This window comes from Neovison vison, chromosome X, assembly GCF_020171115.1.
Source record: "Neovison vison isolate M4711 chromosome X, ASM_NN_V1, whole genome shotgun sequence".
In the NCBI taxonomy this organism is placed as follows: Eukaryota; Metazoa; Chordata; class Mammalia; order Carnivora; family Mustelidae; genus Neogale; species Neogale vison.
In genome coordinates, this window is record NC_058105.1 from 91,193,688 (window position 1) to 91,214,420 (window position 20,733).

At 40.2% G+C, this 20,733-nt stretch overlaps 1 pseudogene; it reads left to right on the forward strand.

Moving 5' to 3' along the window:
- Positions 1 to 8,510: 8,510 nt before the first annotated feature.
- On the forward strand, positions 8,511 to 10,110 carry LOC122897023 (annotated as a pseudogene).
- Positions 10,111 to 20,733: the final 10,623 nt, after the last annotated feature.

A 20,733-nucleotide genomic window follows, 5' to 3' on the forward strand; every position in this document is an offset into this window, starting at 1 on the left:
TTGATTTCAGACCTTTCTTCTTTTCTAACATAACTATTTGTGAATATAAATTCCTCTCTTAATATTGCTTTAGTTGGAACCCATATATTTTATATGGTGTGGTTTCATTTTCATTCCGTTGAAAAATACTTTCCTCGTTAATTTCTTCTTTGACCCACAGATAGAAAAGTGATATTCAGTCACCAAATATTTGTGGATTTGACAATTTTTAAAAAAGATTTTATTTTCTTATTTGACAGAGAGAGAGAAAGTGTGTGCAAATACAAGCAGTGGGAGAGGCTCTCTATGAAGCAGGGAGCCCAATGTGGGACTCGATCCCAGGACCCTGGAATCATGACCTGAACCGAAGGCAGATGCTCAACCGACTGAGACACCCAGAGGCCCCAATTTTTTTGTTTTTGTTTTTATATTTCTAAATTATTTCCATTGTGTTTCAGAGAATATACTTTAAATTATTCCAGTCCTTTTTAATTTATTGGTGCTAGTTTTATTGCTTAGAGTATGGTTCATCCTGCAGAAAGTTCTGCGTGTAATTGAAAGAATGTGTAGTATATTGTTGTTTAGTGGAGTGTTCTACAGATGTCAGTTAGGTCAAGTTGTTTGATAGCATTGTACCTGTAAGGCACAGCAGTCTTATATATTCTTGCTGAATTTTTGTCTAGTTATTTGATCAGTTTTGGGGAGTTGAATATTGAAGTCTCTCAATTTATTGTTAAATTGTATATTTACTCATTTTTGTATCATGTATGTGTAGACATAATTATGGCCCCCCAATATCCAAGTCATAATCAATCCCTAGAATCCATGAATACACATGACACAGCTGAAGAGAATTAAGGTTGCAGATGTAATTAAGATTGCTAATCAGCTGACCTTTATAATATCTGAAGTAGCTCTTAGTCTAAAGTGAAAAATCATTCCCTCAAATCATGCCCACAAAACTACACAGCCAACACCAAATTAGAAAACCATGTGCTGTCTTTAGAAAGGGGAAGCAATCCAGTATCCCATTCATTATGTCAAGCAGTGACAAATTTGGCCTCTTCTTCAGCTCATTGTGTGACTTTGAGTGGACGACTTGACTTTCACAGAGCTTCAGTTTTGTATCTTTAAAATATCTTTTGCCTATTACAGGATAATATATACTTCAAACAGATGTCAAGATGTAGAGAGTAAATAATCCAAAACTCATTTTATTTTATTTATTTTTAAAAAGATTTTATTTATTTACTTGACAGAGAGAGAGAGAGAGATCACAAGCAGGCAGAGAAAGAGGGGGAAGCAGACTCCCTGCTAAGCAGAGAGCCCGATGTGAGGCTTGATCCCAGGACCCTGAGATCATGACCTGAGCCAAAGGCATAGGCTTAACCCACTGAGCCACCCAGGTGCTCCCAAAACTCATTTTATGTGGTGAGAGAGGTGGTGTGTTTGAAAACATTCACTGCCTGGGCACTGGGAGGCAGCAACTCTTTCTCACAAAAATGGCCAAGGTAAAACATGGAGAATAGCTTGAGGGCTTTGTATCTTACAACAAATGACATTCATGACCAATTAGGATGTTCCTTCACATTCTGTACAGTTAGCTTTGAGGGAGAACTGGCTCACTCAGGCTTCTGAAATATTTTTGCTGCCATGGTGAAGCTGAAACTCCTCCCCGCCCCCCCCCCATCTTTTTGTCATTTGAGTTGGAAAATTTAAGATGATAACATTTCAGCATTTTTTCTATAACTTTAATGTGGAGAGTGAGCCCCTCAGAAAGTCCAACTACCATCACCTTTGAAAGCCCTCTGTGCGTTCTTAATTTGGACTTGCCACTGTCAGCTTGCTTTCCAGCACCTTCCCACCTCACCCCACCCCTGCTAACACACACCCACTCACACAATTTACACCCACACAATGACTCCAACATAAAAAGTGTAGGCTTGTGAAGCAGCAGACTTTTTGAAAATTGCGAATTTAGTTATCAAGGCAATCTCCAGTTACATAAATTGCAGGGCCCAGAGCAAAAGGAAATTGTGGGGCCATTTGTTCAAAAAGCAGGAAAAAAGTGCCAATAAAGGTACTAAAATAGAAAGCTTTATCCTATCTCCCACGGTTTCTCTCTCTCTCTCTACTTGTCATGTTTTTTTGTTTGCTATTTAAGGTGGTTTTAAACAAAGAAAAATTAAAAATTTGAATTACTAGCATGAATTTTACCATTCATTTTTGTATTACCTAACGTTACTTTTTTTTTTTAAAGATTTTATTTATTTGTTTGACAGAGAGACAGGGAAAGAGGGAACACAAGCAAGGGGAATGGGAGAGGGAAAAGCAGGCTTCCTCCTGAGCAGGGAGCCCGATGAGGGTCTCCATCCCAGGACCCTGGGATCATGACCTGAGCCCAAGGCAGATGCTTAACGGCTGAGCCACCCAGGCGCCCCCCCAATGCTACTTTTAACCTGTACGCAGATTTGCCAAAATCACATAATCACTATTTTGTAGCTCATACATGCACGTGCATTGCGTTCTTAATGGAACAGTGGAAATCCTACACAAAACGAAGCCAAATATTTTTATTTCAATTCTTGATGTCCTCACATTCTACCACTGGTCCACTTTTGGCTTACTGATGAGTAAGGAAAAACTGAAAACAAAGGAACTATAGGTTGCTATACCTTTCCCTTTTCTTCATCATCACTTTTGGAGTAACTGGTTAACTAATGGGATGAAGTAACGAGAGTAAGAAAGGATATAATAGGGTCCCTGGGTTGTTTGTGTTTCTTAGAACACCCTGCTATTTTAGCAAGTTCTGGTTTATGGGGGGAAATGTGATTTCTGGGGACTGTCAGTGGCTCTGTATATTCCGTCATAACATAACACATAAACATTGCTCGTACTCATTTTTAGTGTCACTGAACTTTTGATGCTTCATAGATGCACTGGATTTGGTGCTCATGAGATATCATGAATGCTATATGTGAATGGGGTGACCACTGTGGGCATGCATGTTGCCCATGTCTCTTCTGCTTACACTCATGCTCCACAGATTTCCCTTACAAAACACAAGTTTGGAGAAACAGTCATTAAGAATTTGAAGGCTGTGGGGCATCTGAGTGGTTCAGTCAGTTAAGCATTTGCCTTTGACTCAGGTCATGATCCTGGGGTCCTGGAATCCTGGGGCCCTGGGATTCAGCCGCCATCCTGTTGGGCTCCCTGTTCAGTGGGGAGCCTGCTTCTCCCTTTCCCTCTGTCCCTCCCTCCTGCTCATTCTCTCTTTTACTGAAATATATACAATCTTTAACAAATCATTTAAAAAAAGAATTTTAAGACAGCAACAGCACAACATTAAACCAAGCACAAGACCCTTCTGAATGTGGAGCCAGGTATGGCTGCACAGGTCACATAGCCATGAAGCTGGTCCTGAAGCAATCTTTTCTTTCAATTTCTTCCCCTTTAGCAGGCGTGTCAGCTCTAAATCATTTTTTTGAAGCAGTTTATAAATACACGTTGGTACCCATCACTCTCTGTTGGCATGCCAAGGGACAGGTGCTCAAGCAGGAGGAGTGTTCTCTTCATTTACCCCCACAAACTGCACCCAAACCGGATGTTTCAGCAAGCTTTCTGAAGAGAATACCCAAGCTTTTGTCATCCTCTCTTGTACCCCAAAGTTACACTGATGGATTCAAAAGATGCTGAAAATAAATTGAGGGCTTTTGCCTTGAGGTTATCCAGGAGGCCATGTGACTTCCCTATACTGAGATTGTCGCTGGTAAGTATTCCTGCCCCATCCACTTTTTTCTTATGTTTTCTTATTTATTTTAATTTTATTATTCATTATTATTATTATTATTCATTATTAATAACTTATTATTATCATCATATTTATTATTTATTTTAAAAATACTTTATTTAACTTTATTGAGCTATAAGTCAGATACCATAAAATTTATCCTTTATAGTATATGATTCAATAGTTCTCAGTACATTCACGAAGTTTTACAACCGTTGCTACTATATAATTGCAGAACATTGTATCAACACTCCCCAAAAAACCTCTATCTATCTATCCACCTACCTACCTATCAGGAGCCATTTCCCATTTCTTCCAGCCCCAGCCCCTGGAAAACCACTAACCTCTTACCTGTTTCTATGGATTTGACTATTCTGGGCATTTAATATAAATGGAATGATACAATATGTGGCTTTTTATGCCTGGCTCCTTTAACTTAGCATAATGTTTTCTTTCTTTCTTTCTTTCTTTCTTTCTTATTTGTTTGTTTGACAGAGAGAGACACAGCGAGAGAGGGAACACAAGCAGGAGGAGTGGGAGTGGGAGAAGCAGGCTTCCCGCTGGGCAGTGCCGGTCTCCAACCCAGGACCCTGGGATCATGACCAGAGCAGAAGGCAGACACCCAATGACTGAGCCACCCAGGTGCCCCAAGCATGTTTTCAAGATTTATTCATGGTATAGCATGTATCAGAGTTTTATTACTTTTTATGGTTGAATAATAATCTATCATATAAATATACCAAGTTTGGTTTATCCCTTCATCTTTTGAGTTATTTCCACTTTGGGACTATCATTAAAAATGCTGCCATAAACATTCATGTACAGGTTTTTGTGTGTGGATATAATTCTCTTGGGTATCTAACTAGAAGGGGAATTGCTGGGTCATATGGTAACTCTATGTCTAACTCTGTGAAGAGCTGACAGACTGTTTTTCCCTGTGGCCGCACCATTTTCCATTCCCACCAGTGGCGGATGAGGGTTCCACTTTCTCCTCCTTCTTGTCAGTACTTGCTGTTGTCTGTCCTTTTGATGATAGCCATCCTGGTGAGTGGTATCTCCTTGTGGTTTTGACTTTTATTTTTCCAGTGATTAATGATATTGAACATATTTTCATGTGTTCATTGGCCATTTGTAGATCTTCTTTGGCCAAAGGCTTACTCAAATCTTTGCCCAACTTTTTAATTGAGTCATCTGTTTATTTTTATGTTGTAACCTCTTTTGGTAAATGTATCCTTTTTATTCCTATTTCTGTGTTGATGCTACTATAAATAGAACTTTTCTCTTAATTTCATTTTAATATTGCTCATTGTTAGTACATAGAAATACAGATGATTTTGTATGTTGATCTTGTATTTTGCAACCTTTCTGAATTTGCTTATTAGTTCTAATAATTTTGGTGTCAATTCCTTTTGATTTTCCACATAAAGGACCATGTCATCTGTGACTAGCTTTACCTCTTCCTTTATAATCTGTGTGTGGTTCATTTCTTTTTCTTGCCTTATTGCTCTAGGTATAACCTACGTTACAATATTGAATAGAAGGTGTGAGAATCCTTGTAGAAGGACATCCTTATCTTGTTCCTGATCTTAGGAGAAAGCTGTCTTTCACCATTAAGTATGATTTTGGCTATGGAGTTTTCGTAAATGTTCTTTCTTAGGTTTAGTAAGATCTCTTCTATTCCTAGTTTCTTGAGGGTTTTTATTTTGAAGGGGTGCTAGATTTTGTTCAGTGCTTTTCTGCATCCATTGATATGATCGTGTGGTTTCTGTTCTCTATTCTATTAATATGGTGTACTACATTGATTTTTGTGTGTTAAACTAACTTCACATTCTTGTGATCAATGCCACTTAGCCATGGTGTATAGTCTTTTTTAGATGTTGCCGAATGCAGTTTGCTAATTTTTTAAAAGGATTTTGCATCTACATTCATAAGAGATATTGATCTGTAGTATGTTTAGTGACTTTCCTGGACTCATTCTATAAAATCTGTATTAGTTTGTTGTGTGTGCCCCCTGAAGTCTCTGCATGGTTAGCATCATAGTCAGCTATCCATGGAGCAAGGATATTTTTTTAAATGCTTTGAGTCAGTAAGTCTCCCAGCATTTGCTGAGAGGCTCAGTCCATGTTTTGGGGCTTCGAATGTTCCAGCAGGCAATTTTGTGCCTCTGTGCTTCATTTCCTGCTTGTGAAGAGCCTCAGTATTGGAGGTCTTTTTTGGACACAGGCACAGCCCAGCACATTCATGTGGCCTTCTATTTTTTTTAAAGATTTTATTTATTTATTTTTTTTGAGAGAGAGAGAGCATGAGCAGGGGGAGGGGCAGAGGGAGAAGCAGGCTCCCTGCTGAGCAGAGAGCCTGATGTGGGGCTCCATCCCAGGACCCTGAGATCATGACCTGAGATCAGACGCTTCACTGACTGACCCACCCAGGGGCCCCTCATGTGGTCTTCTTGATTCCTGACAGTATGTCAGAGCTTTTTGAAGCACTTACAGAAATCCTATTCCCCAATTTTTTCTTTTAAAGTTTTTGGTCAACCTCTTGTTAACCCCAACTTGTTATACCATCTCAGGCAGCTGTGATTTTAAATAATTGCCAATGATTGCTTTTACAAATGCCCTGCAGGCAGAGTTGTTTGCACAGAGAAAGTTCTGAGTCAGGTCAAGTAAAGATGAGCTCTAAGAGTGGAGCGTAAGTGAACTGCCAGACAGGTCAAATAGTGACAATTCTCTGGGGTTGGGTTTTTTAGGGACTTTTCAAGACTGTTCTATTCTCCCTCCGGTGAATGCTAAGCTGTTCGGTTTCCCAGCTCCCATAATTGTGATTTCATGGGTTTTCAAGGCTACTGTGGAAATGGGGAGAAGGGGTAGGATTAGGGCAAGTTAAAATGCCACAGTATTTGCTGTTCTTACCAAGATTCAGCTACTTTTCTTGAATAAACATTCCTAATATTGTTGTGAACCTTTAATTAATTATTTTGAGTACTGAAAACATTGATTATGATAATTTTATCCAGTGTTCTTGCTTTTATGGGGAATGGATTTTTGGAGGTCTATTACATCATTTTACATGTTGAGGTTGAGCTGCCTCACCTATATTAAAAAAAAAAAGGAAGAAAGAAAAAAGGAAGAAGGAAGGAAGGAAGGGAAGGAAGAGTTCCCCTTAAGTTACCAAAAAAGGAAATACTTCTAATTTTTCTGTCTCCTTGTACCCACATCTGGTGCTTATCAGAAATAAAGGGTATTCTCAGGCATTTTCTACCAACTAATGATCTTGAAGCCTGGGACTGGACTGGAAGGAGAGAGATCATAAGGTGTGGCACTGTTCTCCTAGGCCCCATCCTCTATGGAGCTGCAATTGCTTCTTGTGTCATAGTCAATCAGTTACATGTTTACAATAATCCTTTGTTCTACTGTAACACAATGACATACACCATATTCACATGGATGTACTCAAGGCCATGGATGTCCACCTTACATCCCACTGGCTGTCCCATCCAACAAAGGATGTTAGAAAAAAAATGTAAGTAGGTGTCTTAGTTGGCCTTACCCCAGAATTAGACCCTAAGACAAGGACCAGAGTGCTAATTGTTAATTTGGGAGGAAATCCCTGAAAGTGCTGCTTGGGGACTGGGGATGGAAGATGGGAAAGGAAAGAAGCCAATAAAAAGTGTGTCTTCTTGCAAGTTAACACTGTGGGAAACTGGAAAGCAATCCTACTGTGGGGCTCTAGGAGCCAGTGTAGAAAATACACGTCAGAGTTATCTCAACCAAGGGAATATTTAAGTCTTAACTCCTATCCCTCCTTGGTTGAGGGCTGCCTTGGGGACATTAATTTTTCAGCACTTTCATTTGGGCCTGCGCAGGGTCCTGAATGTTCTGGAAGCTAGTAAACACTCTCAGGCAGAAACTCACAGATATTCATAGTAGACAGCTTGAGTGTGGAGAGACGAAGGCCAAGGGCTTTGGGTAAGGCATTAACACTGTCTGCTATAGGACTAATAACATTATTATTGGGATAACTTTGAATATTTGAATATAATAAGTAAACAATATATTTTAGTATTTAACTCTCATTAGTAACAGGTAATTTATGATAATTTCACAGTAGATGGTAAGGCTTACTACTTTTTAAAAAATATTTATTTATTTGAGAGAGAGAGAGAGAGAGAGAGAGAGCGAGCGCACAAGCAGGGGTTGGAGCAGAAGGAGAGGAAGAAGGGCAGGAGGAAGGACAAGCAGGCTCCTAGCTGAGCAAGGAGCCCCAGCAGGGTTCAATTCCAGAATCCTGAGATCATGACTCAAGCCAAAGGCAGACACTTAACTGACTGAACCACGAAGGCAACAAAAGGCTTAGTGTTTCATAACAAACTTTTTCAGGGGCGCCTGGGTGGCTCAGTTGTTAAGCATCTGCCTTCAGCTCAGGTCATGATCTCAGGGTCCTGGAATCAAGCCCCACATCAGGCTCCCTGCTCAGCGGTAAGCTTGTGTCTTCCTCTCCTACTCCTCCTGCTTGTATTCCCTCTCTCGCTGTCTATCTCTTAAAAAAAAAGTTTTCAAAAAATGGACCAAATATGTCTGGCCCAGCCGCTGGTGGGGTGAGGGGGTGATGAGATGACAGGCTCCAAGTGCTCCATAGCAACGTAATCAGATCCCCTCCCCCTGGAAGGTTCACGAAGAAGCCACCACTGCCTGGTCTGGGGGTCACCATGGTGACCAGAGTGCATGCCATGATGCTGCTCAACTTCCCAAGTATGAAGTGGAAGAGGAGCCCCTGGAACCAAGATCCAATGAAAGAGAAGATGGTGAATCTAGGATTGCCTACAGTTATCCCCCACCCCCGGACTTATTTGGGAACAATCTGCAACTGCTGGACACAGGAGACATGGGCATTCCCCTAACACTCAGGACAGGTCCCCTTTCCCTAAGCCCATCTACAATAGCAAGGGGAAGAGGCTTACTTAACACCCACAAGTTGCACACCAACCAAATGCCTAAAGACAAGTGGCACAACCTCATCACAGAGATGGTTGCCCTCAACCCTGATTTTAAGCCTTCTGCAGATTACAAACCTCCAACAACATGTGTGAGTGATAAAATAATGATTGTACAAGATGCATATCCAGAAATCAACTTCATGGGGCTGCTGATTGGGCCCAGAGGGGACACCCTGAAGAACACAGAGAAGGAGTATAATACCAAGGTTCTGGTCTGGGAAAAAGGGTCTGTCAAAGAAGGGAAAGCTGGGCACCAAGATGACCTGATGTTGTGTGCAGAAGGTGAGTCATTTCTTGCCCTAGTTACCACCAGCTCCATAAAGAATGTTAAGAATGCCGTGGAACAGATAAGAAACATCCTGAAACAGGGTATTGAGACCCCTGAAGACTGGAATGATCTATGGAAGATGCAGCTTCAGTAGTTGGCTTGCTTGAATAGGACCCTTCGGGAAGATGAGAGTAGGATCATAAGAACCTGGTAGAGCTCAGAGACCCCCAGCACTACCAATACCATAGTGTGGATCAAGTGTGGCCACGCTGCTTCTGATTGGGTATTCCAAAGGCCTGCTGACTCCCAATCAGTTCAGAAGAAAGCATGGATGGTTCAATCTCATGGCTGAACCAGGTGAAGCACCTGTGGTCTCCGCCTCTGGGCCACTACCACGCCCCTGGTCAGTGCTCCTGGGCCTGCTGCTCCCACCAACAACCCACCTCCCCTGTCTGCCATGTCTACCACCCAGAGCTTCCCACCCTGAATGATGAATTCTAGTGCTTCAGAGTTGGTCCTACAATGGCATGCAAAGAGGTGCTCCTGGAGGTGGTCCCCAGTCTCCCACACCTATTGCCCAGCTTGGCAAGTGGACATGCTGGACATCCCATGGAGCATAACCTTAATGGACCCCCACTCCCTTGGACACAGCTACCACCACCACAGATGAACAAGGGCCCCCTCCTGCCTGGGCACCATGGCCCTCCTCCAATGGATTGGTACCTGGGAAGTACACCTGTGGGCTCTGGGGTCTATTGCTCTCATCAAGGAAATCTTATGATGCCAACACCTCCGATGGACATGATGCCACTGCTGTCTCCCAGTGGGCAGCCCCCACCCCCTCCCTCTGGTCCTCTTCTCCCATGGCAGCAGCAGCAGCAGCAGCCTCCACCACACCCCTTCTGCTCTGCTGCAGTATGTCTTCCAGTACCCCTTTGCCATGGCGGCAAGGATCCCTCCCCGCGGTGGCAATGGCCTGAACCATCAGAGTGAGGACTTTCTGAGCCCAATGTGACCTTTTCTGCTAGACAGCCTCAGCAGCGCCCCTGGTGGACAGGCTGGTTTGTCAAAGCAGCCTGAGTTTGTAGACAGAATCAGAACGTGGGGGCTCCATCCTTATCATGAAATTTATATTAGTTTTTTGCTTTTTCTCTTGTTATTTCCTTATCTCTTCCTTCCTTCAGACTCCATCCAAGGAGACGGTGTTCCTTAATCTTCTGCTGCAATTAGATTCCTTTCCTTTTTGTCCATTCCTTGTTCTTCTCTTCCCAAGGAGAAGAGAGAGCAGATGGTTTTAGGCAGAGGTTCAGCCATTAACGTCAAGCCAGTTGTTGAGGACGGGTTCTTTTGGTTCTCAGATTTTCAGGGTTGCAGTGAAAAAAAATTTCTTTTTTGTAGCATGAATATTTTTGTCTCTGCCACCTTTGTAGAATAGTGGGTTAATTTCCAGGCCTGGGGTTGACATCCATCTTGGCACTTCTGGAGTGGTAGGTGGGGCCACTCAAGTCACCTTTGACTTGTCTGCCACCCTGGAGAGTCATTTCCATGCTTCCTGAGCACCTAAGCTACCTCAGATTCCATTTGCTCCCCTCCTTCCTGGAAGGTTTCCTTTTAAATTTTATTTTAATACCAAACATCTGAATGTTTAGCAGTGTCTAGGGGTTGGAGCCCCTTGTTTTTCATTCTACTTCCTTTTTTCTCCCCTTCCCTCTTCATAGAGTGATTATATTGACAATAATATATAATATGCATTCTCTTCACTGGTTTATCTGCAGAAATTTCTCTGGGCTTTTTTTTTGGCTTATGATTCAACACTGTGTTAAAGGAGAGTGTTCCATTGAATACAAGAGCAATGCAGTTAAAAAATTTTTTAAAAAGCCACACTGAGCTAGTAATTTTAACAATTATAGCAAGGATGTCATTGGTCAGCAGACCTGTACCCTCATAATGAGATTACAATACTCATTATAGCAATTGAATGATAATTGTATTCAATTGTGTCTAATAACTGGTTCACTATCTTTACAAACCTTCTCTAGAGATTTTATAGGCCATCTAGATGGAAATACCCATTGACATCTCTCTCGCTGCTCACACATAGCATGTCCAGTCAGATAATTTCCCAGGACCTTCCTTTGGTCATTGCCTTTATCTCAGCTCCAGCATCCCCCTAATAGGTAACTGCTCTCGGCTCTTGGAACCATTGTGTAGGTCTGAGAATGCCTTCACAGTGCACGACTAGCAAATTCCCAGAATTGTAGTATTCCAGGAACAGGCTGGGGAACTGCAGGTCCTCTTCATATATATGAAAGTCTCCCCAGGACTCAAATATCTCAGCTCCTAGATGTGTAATCATGTCTGATGCTGAGATAAGCCAACTAAACCTCTCTGCCTCTTCTAAGCCTTTTCCCAGGGAACTTGAACCACCAAGCATTGCTAATCCCCAGTGTAGGCTCTGGGTTTGTGGGACTGAGATATTTGCTGGACTCAAAATGGGAATGTGTCTGTAGCTCTCTTGGAATCTCCAAAGACTTTCCTCATGAGGTCAAAACTTACTCGCCTGCTTTTAGTAACCTGCTATGGCCTTCTTCCATATGCTTCCCTTTTTGGATAGGCTTTTGCACTAAATATATCATTACTTCTTTACTGTGTCTGCTGATGCTCTTATTAGGTCTTTCTCCATTCTTTCAAGCTTCGCATAAACTTTTACTCTGACTTTCCCCCAGTTACTTCTTTTTTTTTCCCCAGTTACTTCTGATAAAACTTTCAGTTATATTTCAAGAGCTTAAAGGATGTGAAAATTTTCAGACTATTTCACTTTGATTCACACATCCTCTCCATTTCCTCCATCCTTATTGTCTTTATTAGTTCCTAGTGGGAATCTAGCAATATGGGCCTATGGAAGGGGGTTTAGGAGAAACCAGTTTGGCCTTGGTGGTTGGCTCTAAAGGTCATCAAGGTGGCCTGCTGCTAGTTCAGAAGTCAAGCTCTGTGGTATCTAGCTGGTGGGCACAGCCCTGAGATATTTCATGTACAATTCTTGTGAGTAGAAGCTCCATGGCTATAGATAACCAATCCATCCATGATCCTAAGCACAGTAACACTTAGGCAAGACCTGGAGGTCTTTGCCAAGAGAAATAGTTCCAGGAGGTGATGGGGAAGAGCATGGATTTGGACATCAATAGATTCAGGTTTGAATCCTGGGTCCAGCCTGTAGTAGTCCTGGTATTTTAGGGACTTGCTAAACCTCAGTTTCTACATCTATAAGATGATAATAACAATGGTGCACCTGGTTCACTCACTTGGTAGAGCATGTGACTCTTGATCTTGGGTTCTTGGGTTCAGTATCTGTGCTGGGTGTAGAGCTTACTTAATAAGAAATGGAATAACAATAGTATTTACTGTTATTATGGGCTTTTTGGACAAGTTACATGGGGCCTAGCACATATTATATGCTCAAAAATGTCAAATGTATGGTGGATAAGACTCCCATCTCAGCTGAGGAATAGGAAGACCAGTCAAGAACAAAGAGGTAGAAGCCATGGCATTTGAACTTTCTCCACACCAAAGTCTCTGGAAACATGGGCATCTGGGTTCAACCGGCAATGAATTCAACCAGGCATTGAATTCACCCACTACAGAGGGCAAGATGGCTCAGCAAGTCTATAGATCTGGGCCTGTCTCTCGAAGAAAAACATGACTAATTGCTCCTGCTGGAAGGAGAATGGCTGCACAGAAAGACTCTAAATTCTTGCTTCTTTTTGAATGACTATCTAGAAAATTTTCACACACTTTCCCTGAACAGAGAAACTGTGTCCCACATGATCTTGAGTTCCCCTAATTATAGAATTACAGCATTTTAGACTGGAAGGGACCCAGTGCTACATGCCCTCTGCATCAGCCTGGATACTTACTGCCTTGAAGGTAATCTGTTTTATTTATGGGCAGCTTATATGAATTTCCATTCAATTCAGCAAATCTATTTTATGTGCGTAATATGAGGATAATGGTAATATTGACTTCATAAAATGGAGTGAGGATTAAAAGAAAAGTTCCAAGACACAGAGTAAGTCTTTGACAATGTTATTTAGATGCACCACCTGTCCTTAAGTGCTCATAAGTGCTTTCTCAAATGTCGAGAAACACATCCCCTTCTAACATGCCCGGTCTCCCCTCTGTTGCCATATAAAATAAGTGATCCATCAGACACTTGGGAAGGATTCTCATGTTCTCTGTCTCACATGAAATAGTTCCAATTCTTTCCTTTGTTTCTAGTGTGATCTGGCAAAGAACAGTCCTTCCTTGAAGGGAGATACCTGTCTGGTTTCAGGTGTGGTTCATCTGCTATAGATGACTGTAATGCTGGCACATCTCATGTCTTGGACAGAAATGCATTGGTGTCCTCTAAGATTGCATTGAACTTGAACTCAAAATGCCTTCATTAAAAAAAAATATGTTTAGGGGCACCTGGGTAGTTCAGTGGATTAAAGCCTCTGTCTTCAGCTTGGGTCATGATCCTGGGGTCCTGGGATCGAGCCCCCACATCATGCTCTCTGCTCAGCGGGAAGCCTGCCTCCTCCTCCTCTCTCTCTCTCTCTGCCTGCCTTTCTGCCTACTTGTGATCTCTGTCTGTCAAATAAATAAATAAATAAATATGTTTAGAGCAATTTTAGAATTGCAACAAAGTTGAGCGGAAGGTAGCAATTTCCTGTATAACCTATACCCCCATAGAGCCTCCCACATTATCAACACCCCCCCATCAGAATGGTGCATTTGTCACAACTGATGAGTCCATGATGATACATCATCATCATCCAGAGCCCATGGTCTACATTAGGGTTTGCTCTTGGTGTATATTCTATAGATTTAAACAAGTGTATAATGACATGATCCACCATTATAATTAGTATAGTATAGTATAGTATAGTGATTACAGGGTGGTTTCAGTGCCCTGAAAATCTTCTGAGTTCTACCTATTCACCTTTTCTTCCACCGAACCCCTGGCAACCACTGATTTTTTTTTACTGTTTCCATAGTTTTGCTTTTCCCAGAATGTCATATAGTTGGAATCCTATAATACGTAGCCTCTTCAGATGGGCTTCTTTCACTTAGTGTATGCACTTAAGTTTCCTCGTGTCTTTTCATGGCTTGGTAGCTCATTTATTTTTTATTTTTATTTTTTTTAGATTTATTTATTTATTTATTTGACAGAGAGAGAGAGAGAGAGATCACAAGTAGGCAGAGAGGCAGGCAGAGAGAGAGAGGAGGAAGCAGGCTCCCTGCTGAGCAGAGAGCCTGATGTGGGACTCGATCCCAGGACCCTGAGATCATGACCTGAGCCGAAGGCAGCGGCTTAACCCACTGAGCCACCCAGGCGCCCATAGTAGCTCATTTATTTTTAATGGTGAATAATATTCCACTGCTTGCATGTACCAGTTTATTTGTCTCCTATCCTATTGAAGGACATCTTTGTTGCTTCCAAGTTTTGGCATGAATATCCATGTGCATGTTTTTGTGTTTTTAACTCCTTTGGGTAAGTACCCAGAAGCATGATTGCTAGATCATTTGGTAAAAATATGTTTAGCTTTGTAAGAAACCATCAAGCTGTCTTCCAAAGTGGTTGTACCATTTGCATTCTCAGCAGCAATGAATGTGAGTTCCCGTTGTTCCACATCCTTTCCAGCATCGGGTATTGTCAATGTTTTAGAGTTTGGCCATTCTAATAGCTGTGTAGTGATATCTCATTGTTGTTTTAATTTTTATTTTCTTGATGACATATGACACGAAACATCTTTTCATATGCTTCATTACCATCTATATATCTTCTTTGTTGAGCTATTGGTTAAGATCTTTAGCCCAGTTTTTAATTGGGTTGTGTTCTTACTGTTGAATTTTAAGAGTTCTTTGCATATTTTGGATAACAGTTCTTTATCTGATATGTCTTTTACAAATATCATTTCCTAGTCTGTGGCTTGTCTTTTCATTCTCTTGACAGTGTTCTTTTCAGAGCAGAAGTGTTATTTTTAATTAAGTCCAGCTGATTATTTCTTTTATAGGTCATGCCTTTGGAGTTTCATCTAGAGGGTTATTGCCAAACTCAGGTCATCTAGATTTTTTTCTATGTTATTTTCTAGGGGTTTATCTTACTACTCTACCATATTGCATTTTACATGTAGGCCTATGATCCATTTTATGTTAATTTTTGTGAAGAGTAAAAGGTCTGGGCATAGACTGATTTTTTTTCATGTGAATATACGGTTGTTTCAATATTGTTTATTGAAAAGTCTATTTTTGCTCCCTTGATTCGCCTTTGCTCCTTTGCAAAGACCAGTTGATTATATTTATGTAGGTCTGTTCCTGGGCTCTCTATTTTGTTCCTTTGATTTACTTATCTATTCTTTTGCTAATAACACACTATCTTGTGTAGTGTAGCTTTGTAGTAAGTCTTGAAATTGAGTAGTGTCAGTCTTCCAAATTTGTTTTCTCCTTCAATATTCTGTTAGCTCTCCTGGGTCTTTTGCCTCTTTATATAAACTTTAGAATTAGTTTGTTGATTTCCACAAAATAACTTTCTGGGATTTTGATTGTGATTGCATTGAATCAATAGATCAAATTGGGAATAACTGGCATCTTGACAATATTGAATCTTCCTACCCGTGAGTATAGAATATTGCTCTATTTACTTATAATATTACTGCATTTACTTCTTTTTTGATCTCATTTATCAGAGTTCTGTAGTTTTTCTCATATATATCATGTACATATTTTGTTAGATTTATAACTAAGTACTTCATTTTTTGAAGTATGAATGGAAATGGTACTGTATTTTTAATTTCAAATTCCACTTGTTATTTGTTGGTATGCAGGAAAGTTATTGACTTTTGTATATTAACCTTCTATCTTACCACTCTACTGTAGCTGGTTATTAGTTTCAGAAGTTTTTTTTGTTGATTCTTTCAGACTTTCTACATAGATGATCATGTTATCTGTGAACAAAGATCATTTTATTTCTTTCTTCCCAATTTTTTAAAATTTAATTTAGTTTTTATTTTTTAGATTTTTTTTTTAATTTGACAGACAGAGATCACAAGTAGGCAGAGAGGCAGGCAGAGAGAGAGGAAGAAGCAGGCTCCCTGCTGAGCAGAGAACCTGATGTGGGGCTCGATCACAGGACCCTGAGATCATGACCTGAGCCGAAGGCAGAGGCTTAACCCACTGAGCCACCTAGGCGCCCACTTTCTTCCCAATTTGTAAATTTTTTATTTCCTTTTGTTTTGTTGCATTAGCTAGGATTTCCAGTATGACGTTGAGACTCCTGTGGTCTTCTAAAATATAAAATGCTACCTACTCTAGGCTAACTCATTCTTTGAATTAAATGTGGGACTTTGCATACTGGTTAATTCTTATCTTGTCAGTAAAGTCCATCATTAAGCTATGCCAGATGGTTCTTGACTCTTGCTGCCCTCATCCTTTATGTTAACTATTCCTCCTATCCTTAAGTCATTTGTAAATGCTTAAAGCATATATTTTGTGTCTTCATCCAAATAATTTAAAACATTTTTGAAAGAACCAGAAAGATCAAGTACAGCATCCTGAAGTATGCTGATAGAGAGTGATTATGAGATACAATTTTGCAATGGACCTATCAAATTGATTTGCTATCTTTCCAGTATCTTCCATTGGAGATCCATACAGAGAATGGGAGAGTACTTCTGAAACATCTTGCAGAAATCCAGATACACTAGTTCTATGTCATTCTGCCCTGTTGCCTTTGGATTGAGTTCATATCCATTTCTGTGCTCTTTTATGGGATGAGTCTGAATACTCTTGCATTTACAATACTGTATTATTATTTTCCATTTGTTTGTTATCTTCTGTATTATGAACTCTTGAGGCCAGGGATTACATTTTATTTACATCTATATATCTAATACCGGGCAACTATAACCCACCAAGTGTACCAGGAATTCTATACATGTATATTAAGGGTTCTAAACACCCTTTAAATGTGTTTAATTCCACTTACATATTAGTCTGATTGTCCCTTCCTTTAAAGAAGAAATGAAATTAACTTGGCAAGACTTGTTATTAATGAATGGATACTGAGTCATGTAAAAATATTTTCTTTACTGATAAACTGATTATTAAAATAGAGCTGTAAAATCATAATATTCTCTCATATGCTTGTACCATAATTAATTTAACTAATCTGTATTGTTCAACATTTAGGTTGCTTTAAATTTGTCATGGTTTTAAGTATAACTGTGATGAGCATCCTTTATATAAATCCTTGACTGAATCTCCAACTGTTTCTTTAGAATGCACTGCTAAAGGATTACTTGTGCTAATGAGAATTAATGCTTTAGGGATAGAAAGATTGCACCAATTTACAGTCTCATCAGCAGAGAATGAGAATGTTCATTAAAATGTACCTTTACTAACTGGCTTATTTTTAATTACTAGTGTGACATTCTGCTGATTTAAAAATAAACTATTTTATTTTATTTTTTTAATCAGTACTTTATGTTTCTATTGAGGTTGGAGGTGAGTCAAATGTTTTATCTATGCATTGTCTGTTTATGTCTTTTGACCATTTTCTAACTGAAGTTTTGGTGGTTTTCAATTTATACATATTTACAGATATAAATTAATGCACATAGGGAAATCTGGAATACTTAGAATGTGATTAAGATGGCATTTCATACTGTGAAAAATAATAGTACAATAAATGGTGTTGTGAAAGATGGTTCTTTCTTTAGAGAAAAAGTTAGATATCTACCTTACAGCATGCACAAAAATAATTCCTCAGCTAGAATAAAGAGCTAACCATAAAAACAAAACTATAAAATTAGACAAGAGAATATTTTTCACATTTAAAATGAAGAAGGATTTTTTTAAGATACAAAATTAATTCTCTGAATGCATTAAAGTAAAAGACCATGTATCTCCATGAAACTACAGACCTTCTGTATGGTAAAGACACATAAGCAAGCATAAAAAAATTAGTGAGAAACTAAGAGAAAAGATCTGCAATGTTGGAAGGCAGGCAAATTATTAAGATCCAGATTGTATAAAGCCTTAGCAATTCATAAGAAAAAGAAAGGTAGGCAACCCAGTAGAAATTGAAATAGCTAACCCATGTAAAAAGATGGTCAACCGTACAACAGTCTAGATTAAGGGACCCCCCCAGCGCTACTGCCCCCCTGTCACCTCCATGAAATTTCAAATTTCACATTTCCTTCCTTGATTGGACTCCTCTCTTCCTCTGGCCTTATCTTGGACCCTCTGTTCCCACCCTTAAACTTCACACTTTAGTCATGAGGACCTCGTCAGGACTCCCAGCACCAACTTTACTTTGTTTTCTGATATACCTGCTCTGGCCGTGTCTGGCATGCCACCTAGTTTGCCTGCAAAACACTTGCTCATCCTTTAAGACAATGATTTCATCTACAGAAGCTTCCCAGCTCCTCCCCCAATACTCTTTGTGAAAGTTCTTGGCAGACTCTTCATCATCTTGATACCTTTCATGCCTAGTATTACGTATCTGGTGCAGAGAATGTATAGTCCATGTTTAATAAATTGTATCTAGCAATATTCCCTCTTCTTGAGTTAATGAAATGTGCAGAAACTATCCCGTTAGCTAGATAGAATTAGGGTTGGATTTAAAACCCATTTTCTGGGGTGCCTGGGTGGCTCAGTCAGTTAAGCATCTGCCTTTGGCTCGGGTTATCATTCCAGTGTCCTGGGATTGAGCCTTGCATGGAGCTCCCTCTGCCTCTGCCTGCCACTCCCTTTGCTTGTGTGCTCTCTCTCTCTCTCAGATAAATGAATAAAATCTTAAAAACCATTTCTCTTGACTCCTAAGACTTTTTAACTTTCTGATTAACCTTATTTAACTTAAGTTGCTTTATTTTAAAGATTAGGTTTTCAGTATAAAACCTCATATTTATTTTTAAAAAGCATAGAAAGTAAAAATTTTAAAGCGTCATTAACTGACCTCTAATTCAAGTATCTAGGAGAAGAACAAAAGTAACTGCCTTCTAAGAACAGTTTCAGAACATAGACAGTAGACAACAACTTCAACTGCATCCAAATTCAATGCAAGTGAGGACAAAAATGCATTTATTTTGGCAATAAGGAAGTACCTGGTAACCTTTTCCAGGGTGGTTCCATGGCATGATGGAGGACAATGCAATAGGACAGAGACAATGAAGGGAAAAGAAGTGGAAACAGTAAAATGGGGGCTATTCTTTAGAGCCACATACCTTGTTTTGTGATTCTCAAACCACTGGAACCAAGATCTGGGTCTGCTGTTTTGGGTTTTGCAAAGCTCACTTATAGGAATGTAAGTGAAGACAGAGATATTTCTGTCTTATTCATACGAATTAAACACTACCCACCTAGCACAGTACCTGGTACATAGTATGTGCTCAAAAATATTTGTCAAGTTCTGAAATCTTATAATAGGCAGAGAGGAAAAAGAAGAAACTGAGTCTCCACAAGTTATTGTATTGACATAATTCATGCAGATTCTGGTCAAAATGATTCCCCAATGGCCTAATCTAGGCTTTCCTTAACACCTATTTTGTGTCAGACCCTATCTATCATCCTGGCTATGGAGGTGGGAAGGAGGGTGAATGATCCAATTTTCTTCTGCTGATTTTCTTACCTCACCCAAGCTAGAGAAGATACTCTTTCCTTTCCAGGATTAGGGTCATTCATACTTGAATCCAGAACTGCCTGAGGCCATGTTCCCTGGTGCAGAAATCAAGTCTGTTGAGGTGACCCCGAGTGGTGGAGTTGGTTAAGTGTCTGACTCTTGATTTCAGGTCAGGTCATGATTTCAGGGTCGAGAGATTGGCCCTGTGTTGGACTTTGTGTCCAGTGGGTACTCTACTTAGGATTCTCTCCCTCTCTCTCTCTCTCTGTACCCCGCTCCCATGTCCCCCAAATAAATAAATTAATTTTAAAAAAAGAAATCCAGTCTACTGTTAGTGGAAGACACCAAAGCCAAAATGTTGAATAAGTAGAGGGCAGGCCCTAAAAAGTTTGATGTCTTAGAACTGTCGTTCCTGAGGCTAGCCCACCTATGGTTAGATTACCTGAGTCACTAAGTACTCCTTTCCCCTACTCTATTCTCACTGAGTTTATTTGAATTGGGTTTTTGGCACCAATATGTGAAAAAGCCAAAGCTGGGGAGAGACAGGGCTGTGGTTAGAAGCCCAGTATTTTCCACCACAGTCCACATCTGCCTCTCACACTCAATGCCAGTGGCAGACCAAGATCTCTGTTTCCACAAGGGCAGGTGGAAGACACAGTAGCATGTTTTTGTAAATAAGATTTTATGGGAACGCAATCTTGTCCGTTCATTTACGTTTTGTCTATGGCTACTTTTGTGCTGCGATTATAGAGCTGAGTGCCTATAACAGGGACCGTATGGCAAAAGTTTAAACTATTCACAACTTGGCCCTTTATGGAAAGTTTGCTGACTCCTGATTTAGAAGACAGTGATGGAAAGAGTGGTAGAGGAGACTGCTGATCCCTCACCCGGATTCTTTTTTCCTGCCCTTACACTCATATTCCAGCTGCTGCAATTGTTAGCTGATAACTTACAGATGCCTTCTTCTCTAGATTGCCTGGCAATCTCAATGCCCCTTTGCCTACAGCAGACCTTGGCCAGTAACATACAAAGGTGCGATCAGT